This window comes from Macrotis lagotis, chromosome 1, assembly GCF_037893015.1.
Source record: "Macrotis lagotis isolate mMagLag1 chromosome 1, bilby.v1.9.chrom.fasta, whole genome shotgun sequence".
Classification (NCBI taxonomy): Eukaryota; Metazoa; Chordata; class Mammalia; order Peramelemorphia; family Peramelidae; genus Macrotis; species Macrotis lagotis.
This window is the reverse complement of record NC_133658.1, coordinates 926,850,732-926,875,972: the sequence shown is the minus strand read 5'-3', so window position 1 is coordinate 926,875,972 and position 25,241 is coordinate 926,850,732. Positions and strand designations below refer to the sequence as shown.

The 25,241-nt window shown below is 39.8% G+C and overlaps 1 pseudogene; it reads left to right on the top strand.

The window, feature by feature from the left end:
• Positions 1 to 18: 18 nt before the first annotated feature.
• On the top strand, positions 19 to 20,567 carry LOC141511158 (uncharacterized; annotated as a pseudogene).
• Positions 20,568 to 25,241: the final 4,674 nt, after the last annotated feature.

The following is a 25,241-nucleotide window of genomic DNA, read 5'->3' as shown; positions in this document are numbered from 1 at the left end:
CCCCTCCTTCCCTTGCCCTGCTCGGGATCTCCAACCCTCCTCCTCCTCAGCAGCCTCTCCTGGCCTGCTCCCCCCCATCTTCCTCCTCACCAGCAGGTGCCCATCCTCCAGCCTCCTGCTTCTCCCAGGCGGGCCCTCACCCCCTCCGGGAGCTGTCCCTGGTCTCCCTGCCGCCTGGCCCCCAGCCCTGCCCGCCCCGCCATCCCTCTCCTAGAAGCTGCCAACATTTACCAGCCTGGTCTGTCTCCATCCCGGACCTGTCCTGGCCCAACCCCACCCCGAGGGGTCTTTCCCTCTGTCTCCTTCCCTAAGAGATAGTCTCTCACTGGAAGAGAGCTGGATCCTAAGCAGGAATTGAGGCAGAAAGTCCCAGGACACAGGATAGAAACCTCTCTATGAGCAGGGCTTGGCTGCCACCTAAGGGAGTCCCCGAAGTCCAGCCCCTGGGAGGTCCAACTGCTTCCCTCTGCACCCCTCAAAATCAAGGTCCCCATGGGAAGGGGAGAGGTGCAGGAAGCAGAGCATCTTGGTCCTGGGCCACAAGGATGGCAGGAAGTCTTGATGGAGGACAGAGAGACTCAAGGTGAGACTGTTCTTGGGGGTGGAGGGAGCTCAAAACCCATGGAAGCATCCTTAATGAACCTCCTTGCATTTCTCTCTCTCTCTCTCTCTCTCTCTCTCTCTCTCTCCTTCCTTCCTTCCCTATTTCTTTCCTTTTTTTTCCCCTTCTTTCCTCCTTTCTTTCTTAACCAAAAGTCAACCTTTCTGGATTTAATCTTGCAAAGCAGTATGGGTGACAGGGACCTGCAATTTGAAGGAAAAGGCTCCCAGGCTGGACTGGGGCCAGAGGGAACAGAACCTCTGCCAGGTGGGGCAGAGTAGGATTTCACCATAGTTCTTCTTAGCTAAATTGGAGAAGAACAGGAAAAGTCTGGGGATGAAAATACAACCAAACAGTGAATAGCCATATAGAGGTAGGCATTGCATGCACATGTGCACATACATACACACCTTTACATGCACATATATACATATGTTATTTAAGTGATTTCCTATTTTGGTGACCATTTTCTTTTGAGAAATTTTGTTACAAAGCTTTGCCCCCTTTGCCCTCTTTCCTTTTTCTCTTAGATCCCTCAATGTTGTCTTTCAGTTACAAGGTTTCCTTTTGTCCTTTATAATCGCCTCCTGTCTTGTTTGGCTAAAATGTCACTTCTTTCCCACGACTGGGAGGGGTGTAGGATCAGTTTCTCATCTAATTATTTTTTTTTGCAAGGTTATGGGATTAAGTGACTTGTCCAAGGTAATTATTCATTTGGAACATAGGTCCTGACTCCAGGACAGGTTTTCTATCCACTGCGCCCCCTAGCGGCCCCCATCTAATTATTTTTTATAGTAAGATCTTTAATATTAAGGTTGTATATCCATTTTGACTGTTCTTTGGAGTGTGGTGAGCGCTATAGATCTCAGCTTACTTTGGAGCTGTTTCCCTGCTTTTCCAGGAGATTTTTTTTTTAGGTTTTTGCAAGGCAAATGGGGTTAAGTGGCTTGCCCAAGGCCACACAGCTAGGTCATTGTTAAGTGTCTGAGGTCAGATTTGAACCCAGGTCCTCCTGACTGCAGGGCTGGTGCTCTATCCACTGCACCACCTAGCCACTCCCCGCCAGGGAGTTTTTTTTAAATCAAATCAGGAGTTTTTCCCTAGGAAATCTATTTTCTCATCAAACACTGAATCTTCCATGTCTAGTCTTTTCCATTTGTCTGCCTTTTTTTTTTTGGTAACCGATTCCAGATGGTTCTGATGACTGCCACTTTACAATGTAATATAGCTGAAGGTCCGGAAGTATTCCTTCATCATCCTTCTTTTAGACTATTGAGGTGATTCAGTGACAAGAGGACTGGACCTGGAGTCAGCAAGACCTAAGTATTAAATCTGACCTCTGACATTTACTAGCAGTGTGACCCTAGGCAGTCATTTCCCAGGCCCCTTCAGTTTCCTTATCTGCAAAATGGAGATAACACTAGCATCTACCTCCCATGGTCATTTTGAGGATCGAAGATCATTGTAAAACTCTTACACAATTTTCACTATGTAAATGTTAGTTATTATTATCATTTGGGGAAGTTTAAAGTATCCTTCGCTTCCTTTTACACTTTTTGGTTAATTTTACCTCATCTGACCAAAACCTGTCCCATAAAATGTGAACATTTACTGAAAACCTGAAACATTCTTCGGAGAAAAAAATCAGAGGAAGAACCTCAACTGTCCCTTGGCTCCATGGACATTCTCCTTCTCAATCAGCTTCTCTGGGAGCCCTCTACCTGAAGTATAATCTGTAACCTGACTCAGTTTACCTGCAGAGTTTGAGTCCTTAGGGAATGTATGAGATTATTGTTTGCCTTTTTTGACATTGAAGGAAGTGGGGGATTATGGAGCTTCCTTCTCTTGAAATGTTGTGATCTATGGAAAAAGTACCAGATTTCAATATTTATCTTCTTTTTTCTTTTTCTTTAAGGCAATGGGGTTAAGAGTAACTTGCCCAAGGCCGCACAGCTAGGCAATTACTAAGTGTCTGAGGTCGATTTGAACTCAGGTCCCCCTGACTCCAGGGCTAGTGCTCTGTCCACTGCACCACCTAACTGCCCCCAGATTTCAATATTTAAATGAAGGATTTTCTCACTCAGTCTTGGTTTTTCAAAAAAAAAAAAGCCTTCTTCCAATCTTTGTGCTGGTTTGCGTTTTCTCAGAGGCCCCAATCTAGACAAGCACATTCCTAAGACTTTGATTTGTCAACAAGATTATGATTTCCATGCTGACCAATGATATATGTAATGAGTATACTCACAATTTGGAGTTTTTCCAGAGCTCCCTTTTCACAGGCAGCTCTGGGCCAGAGAAAACAGTGAAAACAAAGTAATGGAAGTCATTCATCAACCATGGCGGGCCCTGCCTTGAATTGTGCTTAAGTGAAGTTTATCAGTATAATTTGTACTCTGGGAAACCCCAAAACTATACATTCAGCCCAGTTGTTCCTACGGGACTCCTACTTGGATGTCATCATTGTATTGTCCTGTCCAGTGTGCTTGTCCTGGGAAGGTCGCTCAAGTCCCAAATCTAATTGTTCTATCATCCACCTGCTCCCTTAAGAATATATTTATAGGGCGGCTAGGTGGCGCAGTGGATAAAGCACGGGCCCTGGAGTCAGGAGTACCTGGGTTCAAATCTGGTCTCAGACACTTAATAATTACCCAGCTGTGTGGCCTTGGGCAAGCCACTTAACCCCGTTTGCCTTAAAAAAAAAAAGAATATATTTATAATATATCTGGCTCTACAACAGTAAGGAGGAGTTCCAAGGATTGGAGGAATCCCATGATTTACAAATTAGTTCTTTCCAAAGAAAGTAATTAATAAACCTCTATCGGGAGCAGCTAGGTGGTGTAGTGGACAGAGCATTGGCCCTGGACTTAGGAGTCCCTGAGTTCAAATCCGGCCTCAGACACTTAATAATTACCTAGCTGTGTGGCCTTTGGCAAGCCACTTAACCCCATTGTCCTGCAAAAAAAATAAAAATAAAAAATAAACCTCTATCTGCTTTACTGACCCTTTATCTTGGACCTGCTTTGTCTGACCAGGTCAGAGGCAGCTCAGTAAAAACTTGGTTAACATGAATTGGTGGCAGGGTTCTCTAATGGAATGGTCATGGAGAAGGGAGCCTTGGGCTTTCCAGGATCTGAATTTAGAACTCGGAGCACTGGAACTCTTGTAGAGGTGTTGTAGAGGTAAACTCTCTGGTAAGTTCAACTGACTCCTGCTCCATGATGGGGCCCAGCCTTTGATTAGGCCTTCCTTTCATTGTGAGGAAACTTTTTTGATCCCTGATCATGACCACGATCACTCTGGGGTAAAACTGGTTTTTGTGTCTTGTTTTATTTTTTACTTTTTGGTAACTGGCACACAAACTGGCAACGTTTTTGACTGTATTTTTTTTCATTTTTGTTTAAGTTTTTATTGGTGAGCACATAAATTTTTGAGTAAGAATTGTTTATTTAGTTGGTTTTTGTGTGTGGGTGAGTTGACATTAACATCTTTATTTTTCATTATTTTTTTTTTTTTAGGTTTTTGCAAGGCAAACGGGGTTAAGTTGCTTGCCCAAGGCCACACAGCTGGGTAATTATTAAGTGTCTGAGACCGGATTTGAAGCCAGGTACTCCTGACTCCAGGGCCCGTGCTTTATCCACTACGCCACCTAGCTGCCCCGACATTAACATCTTTAATTGTGAGCTTAGAATATTGGGGAAGACAGCTCTGATTGCACTTGGGATGAGCTTCCTCTAATGTGTCTACATAGTAGCAGATGATAATTTTGAAACTTAAAATTTTTCACGAGTTGAATGAATAATCTATTATATATGGAAGGGCTCCCTAAGATCTGTGACACATTGCAATTCTGGTGCTAAACTTTCCTTCCCAAGAAACAAAGACTTCCTCCCACTGACACTTTGATCCGACTTAGTGGAGAGGTTACCATGTCAGATGGCCATGATCTTTGTCCTGTTCCTATCAAGAACCCCATTTCCACTGACCTCCCAGGAACTGGACCATTAAGGCTAAAACCCAAAAATGAAACCAGGATTCATAGTACAAGAGGTCCCCTCTCCAAACATGCCATGGTGAGGATGCCTGTCTTCTGAGCATCTTCTAAGCTAGTTTAGAGTTCATCATTTTTTTTCTTACAAGGCAATGGGTTTAAGTGACTTGCCCAAGGTCACACAGTTAAGAAAGTATTAAGTATCTGGGGCTGAATTTGAACTCAGGTCCTCCTGACTCCAGGGCTGGTGCTCTATCCTCTGCGCCACTGCCCAAAGTTCATCATTAAAGAATAGACAGCGGGGCGGCTAGGTGGTGCAGCGGATAGAGCACCGGCCCTGGAGTCAGGAGGACCTGAGTTCAAATCTGACCTCAGACACTTAATAATGACCTAGCTGTGTGGCCTTGAACAAGTCACTTAATCCCACTGCATTGCAAAAAAACAAAACCAAAACCAGAAAAACAAAAAATAGACAGATCCAGGTTTTGCCACCACAGCAGTTCACTAATTAGCAATCTAATAGCAGAAGTTGTCCATCATGACCCAAATGCATTCCTTCTTTTCTCATCTCTCCGGCTTACAATGCCAAGATCTCACCAAACTTCAACTTAACTCTCATTTCCTGGTTTTTCCAAATATTGGTGTTATCATCAGGACTGTAATTATTGCTCATGTCCACATTCCATTTTATTTTTTGTGCATCATAGAATTCACATAAAAGAGAATTCTTATGAACCTGATTAGTGTCAAAAGACTTTGTAATGGGACTTCAATATTGCTACTTATCAAAGAGTTTACACTGAAAAGAAATTTTATGAATATAATCACAGTAGAAAGGCTTTTACAAGAAGTCACTGTCTCACTGCACATCAGAGAATTCACACCAGAGAGAAACCTTATGAATGTCATCAATGTGGAAAGGCTTTCACTCCAAGTTTTCTGTATATCAGAGAATCTGAACAAAGAAAAGTCAAATGATCAGTGTCAAAAGGCTTTGAAATGGGACTTCAATACTGCTACTTATCAGAGTCTACAATGAAATCACATTGATTATGAGCAAAACATTCTCTTTTGTGTGAATTCTCTGAATTGATTACAGGACAAATGAAAGGACCAACCTATTTCTCAGCTTGAAAATATAACATTTATGGTGAATGGCTATATGACAGAGTGTCTAAACTGGCCAATACAAAGCAGCAGGAGGCTAGGCTGAGATCAGCAAAATCATCAAGAAAATACAGGCTGTGCACCAGCCAGCACCACACCATTCACACGTAGAACCACTGATTATAACAAATGGAGAAATAGTGAACACTGTGGATAAATTCACTTACTTTGGCTGTATGCTTTCCAGGGAAGGTCACCCAAGCCCCAAATTTAATTGTTTATCATCCACCTGCCCATCTATGATCCTCAAGTTGATGCATACATTGCCAGAACTAGCTCAGTGTCTGGGAGACTCTGAAAGAAGGTGGGGGGAGAAGGATTAGACTGACCACCAAATGAAGGTCTACAGAGCCCTTGGGCTGACCTCATTGCTAGATGCCTGTGAAACTTGGACAGTCTATTATCTCCATACCAGGAAACCAAGTCACTTTCATTAGAATTATCACAAGAAGGTTCTGAAGATCACCTGACAAGATAAGGTACTAAACCCAGAAATCCTGTCTCAAATTAAACTGCCAAGCCTTGAAACTGTTCTACAGAGTACAAGTTCAATATTTGTCACTTTTGTTTTTTCTCATATTAGCCAATTTGATAGATATGGAGGGGGAAGGGTACCTCAGAGTTATTTTAATTTGCATTTGTTTAATCAATAGTGATTTAGAGCATTTTTATCTTTATGACTATAGCTAGTTTTAATTTTTTCATCTGAATACTGCCTGTTCACATCCTTTGCCAATTTTTCCAATAAGGGAATGACTTGTATTCTTATAGTCAAAGTTATTTCAAATTCCCCTCCATACATTCTGAACTTTAGAAGATGCTCCCTGTGTCCCTAGTCCAGACTCTACAATTTGGTTCCTTGAAGTCTTTACAACTCTAACCTGACCAATATCTACTCATTTTTGATGTTTAACTCAAATGCTCCTTGATGCTTTCGTAAAAGCACTCCACACCTAGGTATGCTTGTTTTGTAAAATTTCATATGTGAATGCTTTGTGAATTCCAATCAAAGAACATCATCTTAGAAGAATCAAAATAAAAAGAAACTGGGGAACTGGAGGCAGTGTTGTATCCCCCATCCTGTGATTCCATGCTTGCCTAAAGGTGGGCTGTTGCCTCACTGTGTAGCGTAGTATCCTGTATCTAGATGTTTGATAAGTCCTGAGGAATTGACTGGAAGTCTCATTATGCACTGAGATCCTTAGAGAGTATGAATGATTTGGGGAAACGGAGGATGGGGAACATAAAGCCTCAGGGATGGCCCTATACGGACCAAGTTATGAGAAGTTCTAGTTGTATGTCAGCAGAACCTTTCCTTTGGAAACAGTGGATAACAATGGCCTTTTATTCTTTAAGCATCAAAAATAGCTGGTCCTTGCTTGCTACCCCATGGCAGGTGGATGCACCGACATCTCGTAGGAAGCAATACAGCCCTAAGGGGCAGAGAACAAAGCTGTCTTGGGGCTGGCTCGGGCCACGGTGGTGGGTGAATGTAAAGGAAAGTCCTCATGCCGCAAGGGACAAGTCATAATGAACGCAAAGGAGCGCGCAAAGATTTCTAGGAACTGATGGAGAGCCGAGAAGACAATCTACACAGTGACGACAACAGCGTCACAGGAGAGAAAGGAACCAAAACGGTGCAAAAACAGAGCAAAGAGGCGCTCCAAAGAAGCAAGCAATCTTCCCCTTCTAAGCCTCGGCAGAAGCTGGCATCCGCAGGTGTGGTGCACTATAAAAAATACATTTTTTGGAAGTGTCAATTAATTTTTTTCTATGTTTTTGCAAGGCAATGGGGTTAGGTGGCTTGCCCAAGGCCCCACAGCTAGGTCACTATGAAGCGTCTGGGGTCGGATTTGAACTCAGGCCCTCCTGCCTCCGGGGCCGGGGCTCCACCCACAGCGTCACCTAGCGGCCTCTGGGAGTATCAGTTTCACCAAATGCTTTTCTTTTTACACATTTTCTATTATAAGGGGAAAGGAGGATGCGGGGGGGGATTCGGACAATCTAAAAAGCAAAGATACTGATAAAACTATTCTTCTAAAGGGAGCCCTTGTCCGTGCCCAGGAGGGCGGGCCTCCGCCGCTCCCGCGTGGGCCCCGTGGGCCGCCGACCCCGAGCCCACAAGCGACCTCAGGGCGCGCGGTCTCCTGCCCCGGGCGCGGCCCCGGAGACCCCGGCCCCGGAGACCCCGGCCCGGCCCCGGCCCGCCGGATCGTCGCGGCGGGCGCTGGGGGTGCAGGGGAGGGTGGGTTGTGCCTGTGTGCGCGCGTGTCTGTGTGTCTGTGTCCGCGTGGGTGCGTGGGTGCGTGTGCGCGCACGCGTGTGGCGCGTGCTGTCTCTCACGTGCGCGCGCATGCGTGTGCGTGGCCGCCGCGGGCGCAGCATCCACAGACCCGGATGAGCCCAGGCCCGGGCCCGCGGGCGGAGGGAGGCCACGTGACCGGCCCACGCTCACAGCCCCCCTTTCAGGGCCCACGAGGGCCGGAAGCACTGACCCGGCGCCGGCCGGGCGCCCCCCCCCCCCCCCCCCGGGAAGGGGAGAAGGGGGGAGGGGGAGACGCCGCCCGTGGCCCCGGGCATGCTGGGAACGTCGAGGTGCGCAGGCGCAGCTCCCCCCCCCCCCCGGGACCGGGACGTGGGTTCGACTCCCACTTGCGGCGCGAGTTAGTGCGCAGGCGCCGTCTCGGCCACGCCTCCTCGCGGGAGCCCCGCCCCACCCCGCGAGGACCCTAGTGTGACCGCGTCCCCGGGGGCGCGTGCGCGTGCGCGTGCGCGTGCACGAGGGGCTTACTAGTCGTGACCGCGCGTGCGTGGGCGTGTCCTGCGGAGGGGCCGGGCCGGAGGGGGTCCGTCTGGCCGGAAGCGATGAGGCGGGGCGGGGGCGGGTCCAGAGCCGGAAGGGGCGGGGCCAGGAGCCGCCGCGGACCTGCTGCGTGCCGGTCTGTGCCCGGGGAGGTGCCCGGGGGGTGCCCCCGCGCGCCCGCCGGACGCCCCGAGCCCGGGGGCTGCAGCGCCGCGGCCCCGCGCCCCGCTTCTCCCCGGGCCTCTGCAGGCCTCGCTGCGGTCGCCCCCGGCGCTCAGGAAACGCCTGCGGCGGGATCCGCACCCAGGCCCGTTCTTGGCCCGGAGGAGGCGGCCCCAGGCCACGCTGGGTTTAAATCATCATCATCATCATCATTACTATTATTATTACTGTTATTTAGTTTTTGCCAGGCAATGGGGTTAAGTGACTTGCCCAAAGTCACACAGCTAGGGAATTATTGAGTGAGGCTGGATTTGAACTCGGGTCCTCCATCCTCCAGGTCCAGAGCTCTATCCACTGGGCCACCTAGTTGCCCCTACTCTTCCTGGTGGAGGCATTAGCTCCATATCCATTTCACCAAAGAGTTTGCCTATTAATCCAAATAGTTTATTCAACATTGGAAAAAGTTCATCTTTAAGTGTTTGGTGGGATTCACTTATAAATCCAACTGATCTTGACCTTTTTTAATAAAAAGCTTCAATTTAGGGCAGCTAGGGGGTGCAGTGGATAGAGCACCGGCCCTGGAGTCAGGAGTACCTGAGTTCAAATGCAGCCTCAGACACTTGATAATGGCCTAGCTGTGTGGCCTTGGGCAAGCCACTGAACCCCATTTGCCTTGCAAAAGCCTAAAAAAAAAGCTTCAATTTTTTTTTCTAAAATAAACGTAATCTAGCCAGTTTATATTTTTGTAGGTATTCTTCTAGTTCACTTAAATTGTTAAACTTATGTATACTCTGTCCACTGTGCCACCTAGCTGTCCCTGACAAAATAATTCTTGAGAATTACTTTGGATTCATCTTCATTATAGTTACTCTTCATTTTTGATACTAGCAATTTGGTTTTCTTCTCCCTTTTAGAAGCTCATGTGATTAGTTTATCAGTTTTGTTGTTTTTTCCCCACAAAAGCAACTTCTAATTTTATTAGTTTGCTGGTTTTCTTACATTTAATTTTATTAATCTCATCTTTAATTTTTAGGATTTCCAATTTGTTGTTTACTTGGAGAGTTTTAGTTCATTTTGTTTTTTCTAATTGCATACCCAATTCAGTGGTCTCTTTAATTTATTGATGTAAGCCATTAGGCATAAACATTTTTCTCTGACTACTACCATGGCTGCATTCTATAGATTTTGGTATGCTGTCTCCTAACCCATTCATTCTTTAAGATTAGGTCATTTAGTCTCCCATTAATTTTAATCTGTTTCCAGGGTCCCCTATTAAATATAATCTTAGGGCATTAAGATCTGAAAAAAAAGATTCATTTAATAGTTTTGCTTTTGTACATTTAATTATAAGGGATTTTTTTTACCTAAGTTTTGGTTGATTTTTCTAAATGTACTGCCGAAAGAAAGGCATATTCCTTTCTATTACCATTTAATTCAAGTTATCTATAATGTCTAGCTTATCTAAGCTTCTATTCATCTCCTCAACTTCTTAGTTTTTGGTTAGACATCTAGAAGAATTTTACATTCAATCATCTTCATTCTTTTATTTTTAAAGAAAGTACACCCTTAAGGAAGAAACATAAAATATCAAAGATAACAAGATCAGACAATAAGATAGCAGTTTTTTTCCTAAATTAAAAGTAATGGACCTTGGTCTTTGTTCAAACTCCACAGTTCTTTCTCTGGATACAGATGGTATTCTCCACTGCAGAGAGCCCCAAATTGTCCCTGATTGTTGCACTGATGAATGAGCGAGTCTATCAAGGTTGAACATCACCCCCATGTTGCTGTTAGGGTGTACAATGTTCTTCTGGTTCTGCTCATCTCACTCAGCATCAGTTCATCAGCAGAGTATTTTAAATCTTTATCATTTGATCCTCACAAATTTTGTACTATTATTAATCTCGATTCATAGTTGAGCTTGGTGTACAAGGCAAGTTTGAACTAGTCTTTTTGACTCCAGATTCAGGCCTATTAGCACTGCATCAACTGCTTCTAATTTCTGGATAACAGAAACAAAGGAATGTGCCCATCCTTCTATGAAAGAGGTGAATAAAGGTGGAATTTTATGATTCCAAATGGGCCACATGGTCTCTGCCCCTCTTCAAAGATCTCAGTACTTAATATCCTGGGAACCATTCTGAGGTCTTTTCTTCCATCTCTCCTGAAATAGAACTAAATTGTGTGTTCCTCTCTCCCCTCATCCCTTCTTTATTCTGTATCTCCAGGGCTCCCAGTTCCTAGAGAAGATTTGATTTCTTCTTTGAAGCAAGGGGAAGCATCAGGGATACTAGAGCAGAAAGGCCCAAGGACCAGTACAGGTGAGTGAAATGAAAGCAGGTGGTGACCCAGACACTGAAGATGCTCTGGCTGTAGGATCACAGAGAAGGGGGACCAAGCAGGGAAGGTTTATGGAAGGGTCCATTATATTAAGCAGAAATTGAATATATTTTGATTTATAATTAAAGTAACAGCATAAATAATTCCTTACATACAGATGAGGTGGAAAATGATTGGTTGGTTGTTGTCCTTCATTTTCAAAGGGAATCAAAATGACATCACTAGGCTAGAGTCAAGGTACAGTGTGTTCAACTATGGCTGATCAAACCAATATGAGCTTGGGATACTCTCCCACAGGTTGGGGACAGAGAGACCTTGTGAACCTTTGGGTTGGAGATGTCTCTAAACTTGCACTTCACATTACTTTTGAGCTACTGCAATTCTCTGTCGCTCACAGAGCACAATACCTTCTTTGATGCTGGGCAGACCTTTGCCAGTGTCTCCCATATAAAGCACTCAATTCCAGAGTTCTCGAGGATGTCCTTGTATTGCTTTTTCTGACCGTCAAGTGGGTGCTTACCGTGTGTGAGTTCTCTGTAAATAGGTTTTTTGGCAAGTGCAACTTTCATATTCTAGTTTGAGAGAGGACCTCAATGACTGGTACCTTTTCTTGCTAGAATCTTTCTAAGACAATTCAAATGGAAACGATTCAGTTTTCTGGCAAGGCCTGGGTTTCACGGGCATATAGCAAAGAGATCAACATAGAGGCTTTGTAGACATTCATTTTGGTAGTTGGTCAAATACCTCTTTTCTCCCACACTTTGCTTCAGAGCCTCTCAAATACTGAATTAGCTCTGGCAATGCATGTGTCAACCTATTTATCGATGTGTTTGGTATCAAGATAAGTGGACTTAACCAAAATATTCAAAATTTCTTCATTTGCTATAATTGATGGTTCCACATGTGGATAGTGTGGTGTTGGTTGGTGGAGCACCTGGGTTTTCTTGGTGTCATTAGGCCAAAATTAGCACAAACATCAGAGAATCGATGCATACTTTCTTGCATCCTAGCTTCAGAGGTTGAATTGAGTGTATACTCATTTGTAAACAAAAAAAGTCATGGACCAACTCTCCCTCCACTTTACTCTTAGATTGTAGCCTTTTAAAATTAAATAATTTGATGTCAGTGAAGCAGCTGACCTTGAGGCTGTGTTCATCCTCATTGAAGGAGTTTGATAACATGATTGAGAATATAATACCAAAAAGCAAGGGAGCACAGACACAGTCTTATTTCATTTCATTGATGATCATAAAATCGAGAGCATTGTCTACTATCCAGAACCTGGGCAAGCATGCCATCACTGGGAAACCATATTCTGACATAATTTTCCATAAACCTTTATGACTGACCTTGGTCAGATAATGGGTGTTGTGTATAGCCGCTGTTGTGCTCTTGGCATTTTTCCCACAGTTGTCAGGCAGCAAAAACCACATCGATTGTTTTTTGGTCCTTTCGAAGCCACCTTGGTTCTCAGATATATGACCATCTTCTAGGTCAAGGATCAGCCTATTAAGGAGGAACCTGGAAAGAATCTTGTTAGTAATGACTAAATGAGAGACTCTACTCTAAACCCAATGATTGTCCTTTACCTTTACTGGAAATGAAAAATGGAAATATCCCCAAACTCTAGGGGAATAACTCTCTTGTTGAGAGGTATAAATAATTTTTTTTAGCCCTCAAAGCAATCAACAAATAAATGAGTAGTTAACATATATAAAATTTCTTTCTCATGGCTAATGACAAGTATATTAAAGGTAAATGTACTTGAAGCTGGATTGCATATTTGTTTGGTTTTTTAAAACCATTTACATATAAATAGATAAAATAACTTTTGTAAGGAAAGAACACTTTAAACTTAACTTTTTTCTTTCTACCACTGGCACACTGGCTATATTCTCACAGAAAGTTTATGGAATAACTGATCAGGGTTGCCAACCAGTTCCTTTGAAAACCTGTGAGAGATAGAAGAATAGCAAAATAAGCAGAAGATTAGTTCAAATCAAAAAGTAGTGTTAATTTTGCAATGAGAAACAATGACAGGGCTGTTTTTGTAAAATGTGTGTGATGGTCCAGGCAGTTTAAAATGGATTGAAATGTTTATTTGTAGTTACTCTGTTTTTCAAAAACTCTATCATTTGCACTAGAAGAACGTAAATATTTAAAACTTATTGATGTGATTATAACACTGATTAGGTAAGATTACAAGGTAACCTTGGGCTGAGGCAGCTATTCTGGTATAGTTTTCAAAAAGCACATGAGGGTATGTAGATTCCCTTACCAAATCCATTGGGAGTAGATTTATTCAGTATGTCAGAATTTTATGGCACTGTGAAAACAATTTGAGGACAGTTGGGAAACCAAACTATTGTTATACTTATTTAGAAGTGTTCAGTGATTGATACAATTGCATGAACATCAGTTATTTTATGCCAAATCATGATGGTTTAGAATCATTGTCCATGTACAGCTTATTGTCCAGAGGAAAAATATATTAGTCAAATTGGTTTAAAAAAGGGGACAGTTCTTTATTGCATAAGGTGCCATTAAAGACTTTATGGCTAAGACTCCTTGGGCATCATCATGAACCATTAAATGGCCAAAGGGCTAGAGAAACCTTAGGGAATTATGCTGTTCACTTCCTCTCAGAAGGATCATGGGCTCAAGATTTAGTATGAGACTTATATAATAAATTAATGAACAAATATCAATATTTAGTATATGTGCAGCAAGTAGCATGATATCTTTGGAGCAGAATAGAAAAGAAGAAACACTGAAATACTGAAAATTATTACATGGGCATTTAAAAGAGCCTACTATTTCTCAGTTTAACATGAATTTGACCAAGAAGGACTTTGTGATAGTGCATCTACCCTGATCCATACAGAATAGCAGGAAGATAACCCAAGATTGACAAAAGTAGAAGTATAGTCAACGAGAGACATTCGAAAGAAAAAAAAATGCAATAATGAAAAGCCATTTAATACTGTCTCCAGCGTCATAGTTCTAGTCTTAGCTTTAGCTCAGCCACTCTGAGCTCATGACCTGAATTATAATGAGAATGTTGGTCCTTCCTGTGTCACATATTTGTTGTGAGAAGCTAATGTCATTGTATGTGAAGCTCTTTCTAAAATAAACAATTTTAGGGTTGTGACGAAATGAAATTTTCAAAGATTGATTCTGCCTGTTTAAGTTTGAAAAGTTTTTTTTTTCAAACTGGGAAAAAAATCAGTTTACTTTTTGTCATTGGAGAAAGGAACATATATTTACATGAAGATGCCTTTCTGTATATATTTATGATTTCTTGTTTGTTTTCTTAAGTTGCAGAGACCATGTTTGAAGTAAATAAGATGACTACAAAACTGAGAATTTTTGTGAAAGAACCTGGTCAGAAAAGATTTATGAATGACAATACTTGTGACTTCAGTTTGAGAGAAATCTGTGACCCAAATATGAAGACAGATAAAAATCCAAATTTGAATTTGAAAAAATTGGGAAGAGAGTCAGTCTTCAGTCCTAAATCACTGTAAGAAAATGACATCAGGAAACGACCATTTTCAGGATGCTGAATGTAGTAAATCTTTTCCTGAGCAAGTAGAACTTTTTCAGTCCCATGAGAAGCCTCCTGAAATGCAAATGTCTCAAGGAAATAAACAGGAAATGATCCTGAGCTGGAGTTCAGACTTCATTAGACATCAGAAAAATGGTACCAAAAAAATGCTTTATATAAATAATAAAAGTGAGAAGGCCTTGAGTCAGAACTCTTAAGTTCTTTACTCATCAGCAAATTCTCATTAGAAAGGGGTCTGCTGAATATAATGAATGTGAAGCAATCTCAACTCATTACTCAGGTCTTCCTTACCATCCTCGATTTCATACTGTACTGAAACCATATGGATATAATCAATGTGAGAAGACCTTTGGTTGGAACTCAGATCTTATGAAACATCAAAAGATTGATAGTGGAGTGTCATTTCATAAATGTAATGGAAAGGATTTCTGCTACAGATCACTCATTATTGGCCATCAGAGAATCCACACTGGAGAGAAACATTTTGATTATAAGCAATGTGGAAAGGCTTTCAGAGAGGTGCTGCATCTTTCTTTAGATCAGAGAATCCACAATGGAGAAAAACCTTATGAATGTAATAAGTGTGGAAAGACTTTTCAATTTAATTCCCATCTTGCTGTACATCAAAGAATTCATACTGGAGAGAAGCCTTATGAATGTAATCTATGTGTAAAAACTTTCACATATGGCTCCAGTCTTGTTAAACATCAGAGAATCCACACTGGAGAGAAACCTTATATATGTAAACAATGTGGGAAGGCTTTCAGATTCTGCTCCAGCCTTACTGATCATGAGAAAATCCACACTGGAGAGAAACCTCATGAATGTAATCAGTGTGGAAAGATGTTCAGAAAGAGTTCCAATCTTGTTGCCCATCATAGAATCCACTCTGGGGAGAAACTATATGAATATAATCAATGTGGAAAAGCTTTCACAAGGAGCTCCAGTCTTGCTGCACATCAGAGAATCCATACTGGAGAGAAACCTTTTGAATGTAAACAGTGTGGAAGGACTTTCACAAAAAGCTGCAGTCTTGCCGATCATGGGAAAATACACAGTGGAGAGAAACCTTATACATGTAATCACTGTGGAAAGGCTTTCACAGTGAAGGGTAATCTTGCTAGACATCAGAGAATCCACACTGGAGAGAAATACTTTGAATGTTAACAAGCTTCCACACAGAGCTCCAGTCTTGCTGCACATCAGAGAATTCACACTGGTGAGAACCCTTTTGAATGTAAACAATGTGGAAAGGCTTTTATAAAGAGCTATAGTCTTGCTGATCATGAGAAAATCCACAGTGGAGCAAAACCTTATGAATGTAATCACTGTGGAAAGGCTTTCACGGTGAAGGGTAATCTTGCTAGACATAAAAAAATCCACACTGCAGGGGCAGCTAGGTGGCACAGTGGATAAAGCACCAGCCCTGGAGTCAGGAGTACCTGGGTTCAAATCCGGTCTCAGACACTTAATAATTACCTAGCTGTGTGGCCTTGGGCAAGCCACTTAACCCCATTTGCCTTGCAAAAAAACCTAAAAAAAAATCCACGCTGCATAAAAACCTTTTCAATATAATCAGTGTTGAATGATTTTCAAAGAGAGCTCCAATCTTGCTGACCATCAGAGAATACATACTGTTTTGAGAAAACATATAATGTAAACAATGTGAAAAGACTTTGACAAAGAGTTCAAGTCTTGCTACACAGCAGAGAATCCACACTGAAGAGAAACCTTATGAATATAATCAAGTGGTAAAGCCTCTAGGGCAGCAGTCATCTCTTATTTCCTGTTTGAGGATTCATGTTACATAGAAATATTACTATCCTGAATAAAGAAAAGCATTTAAGTGGAGTCCAGAGCTCATCAGTTCCATATTAACCTGATGTAGGAAGACTCAATTGGAGATTTTCTCTTTATATCAGAGGATTTCTACTGGAGAGAAGCCTCATGAATGTACACTTCTCTCTGGAGGAGGATGATTAGTAGACAGCAGTATTCATACTGTGAGGAAGGACTATAAAGCCAATGGCTATAGGAAGGGTTTCACCTAGATCTCACAGTTGACTTACATATCTAATTAACAAGGGAAGGCCTTTTGCTGACACACAGTTTACATTGCACCACTCTACAGAATATATTTCATTAAACATCTCAAATTTCATCCTGACCATAAAACTATAAATATAATGGATTTTTCTCTGAAACCTTAATATTTGTCATCATTCTTCAATATTTCATGGCATTCATATACTAGAATTTCTTCAATCATTCCCCAACAGATTGGCATTCACTTTGTTTCCTACTGTTTGTTGGCATAAAAAGTTCTCAAATATTTTATTAACTGTTGAACATTAATTTCTGTAATGCTTTCTTTAAGCGGCAAGGTGGATAGTAGATGAAGTGCTGTGCTTTGAGTCACAAGCCCTGAATTCCAGTTCCATCACTGGCACTTAACTTGCTGTCATGTAACATAGACAAGTTCTGCCTGGATTTCCCCAGTTGTAGAATGAGGATAAGAGCACCTAACTCCGAGTGTTGATGTGGGCAACTAATAATAATACACTATTTGTAAAATGCTTTTCCACAGTGATAGAATTCAAATAAATTAATAACTGGCTCCCCAAACTCAACATAAAATTAGGTATTGGTTCTACTGAACCAATAGAACCAACTGAATCCCTCCACTACTTTTCAAGACTTCAGTCACTATTGAAATGCTAAATTTTTCAATAATTATTATTCCCTGGATCAGTAAAGTCAATTTGAAAATTAGTTTACTTCTCTTTTCATCTAAATTGATATTCAGAACACAATAGAGGAAGACATTAATTGTAATGGATAAGGCATTGATTTAGAATCAGGGAAACAAGTTTAAATTCTGACTCAGATCCTTCCTAACTCTGGGCAAGTACAACTTCTCTGTCTCATTTTACTTATTTCTAAAATAAGAAGATTGGACTTAATGGCTTCTCTGGTCTCTTCCAACTTCATGTGTTCTCATCAAAAGTATGTTCATATATATCTTTCCCACAGTCTCTTCCAATATTCCAGGAAGAAGGCCTAGCAAGACCAAATCTGAAATTATTATAGTCAAAGATTTTGAGCAAGTGAAGAAATCAAGTGTATAATATACATAAGAAAATGAGTATAGTTACCTTGTATTCAGTCCATCTAAAGACCTCAAGGGGTTCATACTAATCACTATAAAATGCTAATAACACCAGAAAGTAGTCTGGCGGAAAATACAAATGAACCAGCATCTCACTTTATGGACTAAGATTACCTCCTAATGGATACATGACTTAGATGTAAAAGATCTCAAGCATATTAAAGGAACCAGGAAGGAGATCTAGTTATGGATGGTAGAAGAATTCATCTCCAAATAGGGGACAGAAGAACACAGAAGATAAAGTGATTTTCCTCATAGAAGAAGAACCCTACATCTTAAATATTAAAAGAAGCAACTGACTGGGAAACGGGTTTGCAGCAAGTGTTATTCATAAAGACCTCATGTAAAAAGTAAATAAAAAACCAGTAACTGATTAATATATATATGATGGAAACAATAGTTACATGATCAAAAACTATGACAATTTTGAAAGGAAGTACAAATTATCACCTACTCTTTGGGAAAATACATCTACAATTAATCCAAATCAGTAGTAATTAGATTTTCAAATTGATAACGTTAATAAGAAAATAAGAAGTACAAATGTAGGGAATCTATCTCCTCAATTGTGTATTTGTTATGAGTTTTTTATTTACCTTTCCACCTAGGAAGGGGTAGATCAGTGGGGAAGGAAATAAATGTATTTTTTAAAAAAACAAGGTTATGCAAAAATGCTGCAAATCAATAATTAGATGAATGCAAATTAAATGAATTTTCAGGCTTTTGCTCTCCCTCATACAAATGACAAAGATGATCAAAAAAAAGTCTTGGAAGAAGGGGAAATTAATTTATTATTATTGATAAAGCTATGAAGTCCTCCCTAATTCATGAATTTGGGTATGCTTTGACTCAGTGATACCAATAGGGGGCACAATCCTTTCAATGAGAAGGACTCAAGTACACATCAATATTGACACTAGTTCCTTTTATTATGTCAAATAATTGGAAAGTAAGTAGTTATGTTTTATAATAGCACAAAAGTTGAACAAATTCTGGAATGTGAATATTACGGAATAATAATATACAGGAAAATACCAACAATTTTAGTGACACTTAGGAAGAGTTGTATGAACTCAGGCAGACTAGAAGGAATAAGGCCGACCACTTAACAAGATGTCAGAATTCTTTATTATTGTGATAATGTTACCAGGAACTTCTCAAGATCTGTTCAGCTTGCCTCTTGATCCATAGGTGATGAATACTAAATATAAAATAAAAAGTACATTTTTGGGAAATGGGTACTGTGGCAATTTCTTTTCCTTGACAGTGTGATTTCATTAGAAATTATTTTATTTTCCCCAATGGATAGATGAGATTAGTAATGTGAGGGAGACTAGAAATAAGATTGCTCTCCTCCATCTCCCTGGAAAACCCAAAATAATAGAGAAATTGATGGATTGTAATATTATCTGGGCTACAGGTGCCACAGTGTTTTATGTGCCAGGCCTGGTCAGATTCAGGAAGACTTGCTTTCATGGATGCAAATTTGGCCAAAGACATTTATTAGTTGTGTGACCCTGGGCAAGTCACTTGCCTGTGTTTGCTTCAGCTCCTTATCTGTCAAGTGAGTCATAGAAGGAAATGACAAAACACTCCACAAAACCCAAAGAGTCAGACACAACTAAATAAGAACACTAATACAACCAAGAAAGTCAGAAGTAATAAAATCAGTCAAAATGCTTTGAAAGTGCTGCCATATTGGATGTTTTATTACTCAAAAAGACAGTCAAAATATGTATATTAGAACTTATTGTATGTACAATCTTTTTCTATTTTATGGTATGTGGTAAATCCAGTACAAATGCTGTAAGTCCTTATCCAGTTGTGGGGAGCAGGATGTTTCATAAAAATCCCATTCTTGTTGCTTTAAAGATTTTTTATTCAGAGAAACCAAAGGAATAATGAGATGGCCAGATTTATACCTTTGTACTGTACAGCCTTGGTGGTGGGAGGATGCAGGGTCCAGTCCATACATAAATCTATCTGCATAGCCCAAGTTTGCTTATCAGTTCCCCAAGTTCCTAGTCTGCTTCTGCTGTCCACTTGCTGTCTGCCATTGCCCGTTCCATGTTGCAAACTAGTTTGCAAGTAAGCCTGGCCTAACCACTCTGCTTGGTCTGCCTCCTAGCTTGGACAGTTATAAGGGTCTAGAACAAAGCTGGTATCATGCCAAATCTAAGACTCCCATAAGTATCATCAGGTATAAACAAATTATATAATGGTGACTGCTTCCATGCCCAAATAGATTATACTTCTGTTTTTTTTATATAACCCTTCCTAAGTGAATTCTCCAAATATGAGCCTTCTCTATGATTAAAGGAGATTCATCCTCACATCAAAGCCAGATGTCTTGCCTTATATTGCAATGTTGTGAATTTTAATTTTTTATAATTAAAAATCTTTTAAAAAATCAAATGATGATTTCCTTTTTGTCATTTTCACCAATTTTGAAGGCATGACAAAATTAGTAACATTATTTTTCATATGACTCATAATCAGTGGTTTGGAGCCTATTTTCATATGTCATTTATAATTGTCAAGTTTTGGGAAGTTCCTATCCTTTCAGCATTTATTTATGGGCAATGTCTTCAGGTACATTTGGGTGTCAGTTCTCTCCATATTTTGGATATAAACTAATTTTCTTGGTTATTTTTATGTGATATTTTATATATTCCAGACTTTAATTTCTCTTTTAATCTGATCTTTATGTTACTCAAATATTTAAATTTTATGTAGTTAGAATTATCTGTTTTTTAAAAATTTTATACCTTGGATCAAGAATTCTCCTAGCCACAGTTGGGAAAAGAACTTCAGCTTTTTCATTTTTTTTGGAAAAATTTTAAAAATCAAGAACAATTCCATGTACCTCTTCACTCCCTCAACTTGAGAAAGGAAAACAGGTGTAGTCAAGATTGCTGAGTAAAGGCAGGGACTCACCTGAGCTCTCTAGAACCACTCCAAATGCCTCTAAATAATGAAGCTAAACATATTCTAGAGTTGCAGCAGCCACAAAAAGATGGAGGGAAATTTTCTAGCCCAGGACAACTTGGAATATCTGGGGGAAGAGTCTGCTGCACTAGGCTAAGAGAAGCACAGTGCAACAACCATCCCTGGCAATCCAGGAACAGACTGCAGGGTGCCTTAACCAGTGGTAGAGCACAGTCCAGTGCAGATCAAACCCCAGCAGACCGAGAGCAGGCTACTGATGCAGCAGGAAAAGATGCTTCTGGAGCTCTCAGATAGGACTCTGTTGCTTTGCCCATACTCAGATCTGGGTCGCAGTCTGAGGCCCCAGTTCCATGAAGAAGAAAAAGCATAACAGAGCTTACCCACTGTAAGTGACCCTCCTCACAGTTGCAGGGCGGGGGGGGGGGGGGTGCTTGTCACCCACAGACCAGATCAGGAGAGCAGTCCTAACCTCTCATAAGACCTTGGAAGATTTGAGAACTTGAAAGTCCCTAGAAATACCTCCGAAAACAGCTGGGGACAGCTGAGAAAGCTTGGGACAGTGTATCATCCATCCTGGAAGCCAAGAAATAAAATCAAGTCATAGATAGCAGAAATGAGCAAACAACAGAAGAGAAAGGCAAACAAAACCTCCATTGCAAGTAAATATAACCAAAGACAACATTTTGTCATTACTTCATTCCCAAAAGTATATTTGTAAAAGTTTTATATACTGTTAAGAAAAATGTTTATTTTTGAGTAATTCTCATTTAGAAGATGCCTTAAGCCTTTTAGCTCTAGTCTCTTTACCATAATGTTCAAGTCTGTTTTTCTTTTTATCATTTTGTGAGACATTCAAAATTTGAAAGTGACAATGAAATATTCTCTTTTGTGTTACTGGATCTACTTATAACTCAGTTAATATTTTCTTTACAAACTTAACCTTTAAGCCATTGGGAGCATAGGATTTTAGAAGTGGTATATAATAATATAAATAAATAAATATAATTAAAATTAAATCTAATATAAATAATAATATAATCCTTGCTTATTTTCCCCATGTTTTTAATGATTGTTTTTGCTTACTGATAATATAGTTCTGACTCCTGTTTTGTGGATCCACCTAACAACTAGTAAAGCATAATAATGGAAAACATGATGTCAACAAAGGATTGCTCCTCTTCATACCAAAGGCTTTTCATGGTGGTGGTGGCGGGGATCAAGTAGGTAGCAGGAGAGGGAAGTTGCCTTGAGATAGTATAAATGGAAGTAGTGCTGCAGATCTTCAATAACACTACTAAAATTCTATGCTCTCAATGGATTAAAGGTTAAAGCTATAAGTCATGAAAAAATGGTCAAAATCACTATGAATTAGGAAAATGCAAATTAAAACACCTCTGAGATGCCATCTACACTTATCAGACTGGCCAAGATGACTAAAAAGGGAAATGATAATATTGGAGGGGATGTAGGGAAATCTGGGTCACTGATGCATTGGGTTTTTTTTTTTAGGTTTTTTGCAAGGCAAATGGGGTTAAGTGGCTTGCCCAAGGCCACACAGCTAGGTAATTAAGTGTCTGAGACCTGATTTGAACCCAGGTACTCCTGACTCCAAGGCCGGTGCTTTATGCACTATGCCACCTAGCCGCCCCACTAATGCATTGTTGATGAAGTAGTGAATTGATCTACTCATTCTTCAGAACAATTTGAAACTTTTCCCAAAGGGCTATAAAATTGTGCATACCCTTTGAGCCAGCAATGCCATTACTAGGTTCGTATCCAAAAGAGATCATTAAAAAAAAACAGGAAAGACCCAAATGTACAAAAATATTTATAGTAGTTTTTTTGGTAGTGGCAGAGAATTGAAAATTTAGGAAATGCCCATTAATTGGGGAATGACTGAACAAATTATGGTATATGAATGTCATGGAATATTATTGTTTTCTAAGAATTGATGAGCAGGCAGAGTTCAGAAAAAAAAGACTTACTTGAACTGATGCTGAGTGAAGTGAGCAGAACCAGGAGAACATTGTACATTTTTAAAATGACATTTTGTGATGATCAACTTGATAGACTAGGCTCTTCTCGACATCAAAGACAATTCTAAAAGATTTGGGATGGAAAATGCCATCCATATCTGGAGAAAGAACTATAGAGTCTGAATGCAGACCAAATGTTTTCATTTTTTTAAATTTATTTTTTGTCTTTTCTGTACTGTGCCTTTCCTCTTTTGTTTTGATTTTTCTTTTACAACAAGACTAATGTGAAAATATGTGTATCATGATTGTGCATGTATAACCCATATCAGATTGCATGCTATCTTAGGGTAGGAGGGAAGGATGGGAGGGAGAAAACTTTACAAAATGTATGTGAAAACTGTATATGTACTGGAAAATAAATTAATTAAAATTAAAAAAGATATATAGTGAAAGAGCAGAATCAGGAGAACATTGTTCACAGAAAATATTACATGATCTTTATATGAAGATTATATTCTCTCTTTTTTTCCTCTTTCTTTTTCTCTCTTCCTCTTTCTGAATTTTCTTTCACAAAATGACTAATATGGATATGTTTTACATGATTGTACATGGAGGAAAATAGGAATAGAAACTAAACTTTTTTTAAAAAATGCTAAAATTCATGGAGAAAAAATAAAATCATATTAAAAAAGAAAAAAAAAACTTGTGTCTTGCCTTATTATGCTATTTGTGTCTCTTTTGTGAATTATAGAGTTTAAGAATAGTAGGTTCCTGGGGCGGCTAGGTGGCACAGTGGGTATAGCACCAGCCCTTGAGTCAGGAGGTCCTGAGTTCAAATCTGACCTCAGACACTTCATTACCTAGGTATGTGGCCTTGGGCAAGCCACTTAACTCCACTGCCTTGCAAAAACCTAAAAAAAAAATAGTGGGTTCCTTATTGCAGACAGAAAGGAACCTTATACAATTAGGAAAATCCTTATCATAAACAAACAAGAATATTGATCAAAGGGCTTTAACCACAATACACTGGGAAATCTGTGCTGTTTGATCTGTGCTTTTTGCTAATTCATAATGGCATGTATTTCCAAACATTTATTTTTTCATTGAATTTTTTTCACAATGATTTTTTAATTTTTAATTTATGTAATAAAATAAGCATTTTCATAACAGTACAATAAAAAGATGATTTCACATGAAACTGAGAATCTGCCATGTGTAACTTGTTATTACATATATAAACATATGTAATATATAAATGAAATTATCAAGCAAATTTTTTCTCTTCCTTCTTCATTCCAGTCAAGAGATAGCTACCATTAGATACAAAATAGATATAGATGTATGTAAAATTATTCTATAGAAACTTCTTTTTATCATCTGTTTCTCTGTATGCCAATAGTATCTTTTCTCATGTCCTTTATATTTAATTTGGATATTTATAATAGTTAAAATTACTTTTTTGTTCAATGTCAATCTTAAAACAATATTGCTGTTACTAGATATAATGTTCTCTTGGTTCTGCTCATTTCTTCATTATTTCATGAAAATCTTTGTTTTTCTTTTAAAAAATCTTATTTAATATTTTATTTTTCTCTATTACATGTAAAGTTAATCACAGTAGATCATACAATATTGCTGATACTATGTACAATGTCTCCTGATTCTGTTCATTTTACTTGGCATCAGTTCATTTCAGTCTTTTCAGCTTTTTCTGACTATCCTGCTCATCATTTCTTAAAGCATAATGGTATGTCATCATAATCATATAAAACATCTTGTTCAGCCATTTCCCAATTGATGAGTCTTCTCTCAATTTCCATTTCTTTGCTATCACTAAAAGAACTGCCATGAACATTTTTGTATACATAGGCCCTTTTTCTTTAAATCTCTTTGGGATAAAGGCTTAGTAGTGGTATTGCTTGGTTTCATAATATTTTGGGCATAGTTCTAAATTGCTCTTCAGAATGGCTGAATCCATTCATAATTCAAACAACAGTGCATTAGTGTTTTAATTTTCCCATAGCCCCTATAACATTTGTATTTTCTCTTTCTGTCATATTATTCAATCTGAAAGTTTTGTGGTAGTAGCTCAGAGTTGTTTTAATTTATATTTGTCATCAATAGTGATTTAAAGCACTTTCTTATATGACTAAAATAGTTTTGATTATTTTGTTTGAAAACTGCCAGTTCACATCCTTTGACCAACTGAGGAGTAGTTCTTATTTGCAGAAATTTGACTTAGTTTTCGATGTTGCAGAAATGAAGTATTCATCAGAGAAACTCACTGTCAAATGTTTTTTCACAGTAACGATTATGAACTATGTATTTTTCCCTCCATTCTATTCCTCCCCCAATTTATCCTGCTGTCTTTCTCCTTTTACCCTGTCCACTTCCAAGTATTTTGCTTCTGACATTTATCACCCCCAAACTGCCCTTCCTCCTATCAGCTCCCCACCCCACCCTTTTCTTATCCTTTCCCCTATGTACTTCCTGTATAACAAAGATTTCTAGACCCAAT